The sequence below is a fragment of the Zingiber officinale genome, chromosome 7B (genome assembly GCF_018446385.1).
Source record: "Zingiber officinale cultivar Zhangliang chromosome 7B, Zo_v1.1, whole genome shotgun sequence".
In the NCBI taxonomy this organism is placed as follows: domain Eukaryota; kingdom Viridiplantae; phylum Streptophyta; class Magnoliopsida; order Zingiberales; family Zingiberaceae; genus Zingiber; species Zingiber officinale.
This window is the reverse complement of record NC_055999.1, coordinates 34839578-34843830: the sequence shown is the minus strand read 5'-3', so window position 1 is coordinate 34843830 and position 4253 is coordinate 34839578. Positions and strand designations below refer to the sequence as shown.

The 4253-nt window shown below is 37.0% G+C and overlaps 1 pseudogene; it reads right to left on the bottom strand.

Annotated features, from left to right (window-relative positions):
* Nucleotides 1–1626: 1626 nt before the first annotated feature.
* LOC122005655 lies at nt 1627–3968 on the bottom strand (annotated as a pseudogene).
* Nucleotides 3969–4253: the final 285 nt, after the last annotated feature.

Here is a 4253-nt window from a genome sequence, read left to right as displayed (position 1 = left end):
ATTAAATCACTTAATGCGCTATGTTAATGACAGTTATTGTATGTTGTTAATTCATACAGAAGCCCAACAGAAACTTAATCCTTCGTTTTTATCTTGCTTAGCTGCGTAGTCATTCCCATGTAATCTCTTAGAGTCCTAGCTAGTGACAAGCAATGTCGAAAGAGATGGATTTCCTTCACTCTAGCAATACTCGGGTATTAGTTACTCTTCCTCTCAGAAAGTCTATATTAGTTACTTATCCATTCATGGCATTGTGGATCACCTAAAGATGTATTTAGTCACTAAAAAAAATAAAGCTTATAGATTATTAAATCAGAATTAAAATTTATTTTAAATTTTGATAAATCAGAGTCAAATTTGTTATGAAACTACTAATTTGTTTCAGTTAAATAAAATATACGAAAAAACATTGAGATATAATTCAAAATCAATAACAGTGCTTTCATAAATGGATTTTTTAGACGTAATTTTCCGTGTTAATTTTTTTAAGATAGAAAATTGTTTTTAGAAATAGAAAGCCTTATTTTGTTTTTAGCGAGTGGTTAAAAATTAAAATATGCACTCAACTTAATAGATTATCACTTTTTCTCCCATGGTCAGGATTAACTAGAAAAATATTTTTTTTTCACGTAGATAACATTATTAAAACCAGGAGAGCATTTCCACTAGCATTTCTAAACTAAAAGACTTAGGTGACGAAGTAATTTGTTTTAAAGTATAAAAGGTGACTGACATGTTTATCGAAGATATTTATACCTCAAAATGGAAATATGAATTATCATGGTAAAATGACCTTCATCTACCTTGGTTATTTTTATCATATATCATTCAATTGTTCTCTTTAATCTGCTGTGGGAGTAGCCTCCCTCTACAATCTCCCCCTAGATCTTGAGAACCAAACAAAATTTTTATTTGGACGCACCGTTTGTCACAAGTTTTCTCAATTAATAGGAATATTGGAAAAAACTGCTATTTCGGTTAAAATCCTTCCAACACTAAACTTAGATAAGAATCAAACAGACGAAAGAATAACATATCAATGAGTGAGTTGGCTCATTGTTTGTGTCTATTGCTCTTATGTTCCTTTAGTGAACCTAAATTGTCGAAAGCATCCATAGATAATGTGTGAAAGAGTTCAGTCTTTACCAATTGATAAAAAAAAACATTGGATTATTAACTGAAAGTGTACAGTGCTGTTATATACTATTCATTATAGGAGGTCAATGTTTTCCCTGAAGAAACAAACCTACACAAGGAATTGCATGTATCGAAATATTGGCTATGAATTTGAGGGAAGAATCTAATGATACATTGCATTAGTAGTTAGGGAAAACTTCACAGACAAAATCTTAGTATATGATAGCACATAAACACATTCCAACTAAAAGAAACAATATTGAACAATTCCAACTAAACTAATATGATAGCACATAACCACATCAAGAACTATAAAATTTATCAATGGCATTCTGATTAGTCATTTTCACAAGAATAAGAAAGTTCATATTGCTGCCTTCTTCTGACTAACAACTAACACCTGATCCATATAAAGAAATATCAAGACTTCACTTATTTCAAAGATTTGTAACTTATTAAGCATATTTTACTTAGCGTGAGCATCCTATGTGAGTTCCAAATGTGAAATGAATTATCAGGTGAGGGAATTGTACACAAGAAAATCAGGTGTTATACAAGCAAGAGAGATGATCTATCGAACCTTCATCTTTAATAGAATTTCAGAAAATCCAGTTATTACCTTTGAACAGATTTAGTACTTTGTACCCACGAAGAAACTGACTTTGTGCATCGATCGCAGAGATGAACATAACTCTCATGGAAACAGATCAATCAGCAGCCCATCACAGCACAATTATAAACAAAGCTGCCAGAATGCTTGCTTGCGATCAATTGCCATTCTGGTGGTCCTCCATTTGGAATCCACGAATTGAGTTCGATCATCCCTCCATGAGAACCTTTTGTCCCACCAATCACTATTAGCCATTCGCCGCAGGCACGAAACGCAAGCCCCCATCCATTCATTGAGAATGAGCTTTCAGGCAACCTTCCCAAAACTATCCATGTATTGTTTACTTTGTCATACTTCCTCAACTCTTTATCAGCATAATGTGCTGCGTAAAGTTCATTATTCACCACAGCCACAAGTGGAGGTGCACCTCTAGCACCATTGAGTCCGGCAGACATGTTAGGGATCAACCTCCAAGAACCTTTCTCAAAATTATACTCTTCTCCACATGTGAGTATCTTTGTGTTAGTAGCCATGCCGCCGATGACATAAAACTTGCCATCCATGAAAACCCCCGAGCACATCTTTCTCACTTGGTTCATACTAGGCAAGGTCTCCCAAGTCTGAGTGCGAGAATCGTAAAGCTCCGCAGAGCTCAGTATATCACCCTTAGCATTGGTTCCCCCAGCTATTACAGCTTTCTCTCCAAGGCTAGCGGATCCAAACAAGCACCTAGGTGAGTTCATAACGACACCAGGAGACCAGGAGTTAGTCAAAAAATTGTATCTTAGCACAATATGGGAATTCACCTCTTTTCCGAAAACAAGAAGCTCAGTGCCCACTGCCAGGGATTCCTTATCAGAGCACATGAAGCTCTCAGTAGGAGGCATCTTAGGAACGGCAATCCAGCGGCCGCGGTATGGATCATAACCCTCCCATTCAAGGACATTGCAGGAGAAATAGACCCAGTGCTCGACAATACCCATCTTGCAGCGTAGCCGGTAGAGTTCCCCGCTGTGAATCAATGAGTGGAACAATCGGTTTACAGATGCAACGACGCCGTACTCTGACCGAGAAAGGTGAAGAAAGCAGCTAATAATCAGGTCCCTGCCCAGCCGGTGGATGATGTTTGGATAAATATTCTCTCCGTCGCTTGCTCGGCTATCCAATTTGCAGAGAGACAGGTCCATATCTTTGATCTCGGGGGTACTTGGCTGCTGTGGTGATTTGATCCTTTTAACCCCTACCTTCGAGCTCTCGTTGGTCGAGCTCTTGCGCTTCAGGATCCTCATCCAAAATACGTTTTTTATTATCTGTTGATTCATGGAAATGGCAATCCATGCAAAGGGCAAGAGGATTGCTGCACACAGCTGCTTATGAATATGCCCTCGTTGTAAAACAGCAGGGACCTTCCAGCATATCGCGGACGCACAGACGAAATAAATGCCTGAAACCTCCAATATCTCCTCCTTCTTTCAGTATGATACAATACTCATATTGGACACCAAAATAGGAGTAAAAAGGAAAGAAAAAGTAAACTGACCGAGGAAAAGTTGGTTGTTTGTACAGACTTCTGTGTAATGTGATCTAAACCCGAATGAGAACAAAAGAGAAAAGCCATCAAAATTCATTTTTGTGTGTGTGTTCTTGACTGTTCATTAAAGGAAGCGATAAATAACTGCTTTGGATGGCGAAAAACGCAAACGGGGAAGAAAAAGAGGAAAATAAGCTAGAAACTTGATCAGAACCTCAGAAAAAGAGCCCCGTCTCGGGAAATAGCCAACAAGCACGAAGAAAATACCAAAAAAAAAAAGAAAAGAGAGGTACTTTTATCATCTGTATCGCATAAATTCTTCAGATTCCATTCCTGGAGATCAAAGACTGATAAAAAATCCAACTTTTATGTATGCCTTTGCCTCTGATTTTTTTTTTTTAAATTTCCACACACACACAAACAAAGAAGAAAAAAAAAAACAAAAATGGTTTTGAATGCAAAGAGTTTGAAGAGATTTGTAGTTGGAGATCTCGTAGAACGATATGGCGTTACAGAGCTATTCGGAGAACGAAGAGAAGGGGAACGAGGAAATAAAGCAAAGAAGGCAACTTTTTTGGGGATTAAACGCCTCTCCTTCTCTCTTATTCCTTCGTCTCTCACCTTCTGTGATTATCTCCTCATCACGTCTTCTGGAACTCGTGCTTTTGTAGCTCTTTCGCTACCGTTTACTTACTTTTAACCAAATTTAATGGGTCTTTGAATCAAAATTCTTTAGATTACAATTATAATTCAATTTAATAGGTTAGTTCCGAACAGGGGGAGTTGTCGTCTTCTGTTTGTTACGGTTGGAAACTGACAATCTTCTTAAATTACAATAATCTCTTATTCCATCTGCTTTTAACTATTTTTGCTCTCATAATTTAACTATTGTATTTTGATTTACCTGGCGCTTATTTAACAATCAAATAAACAAAACAATTTTAATACTAAATTCTTTCGCGGAATAAGATCTCG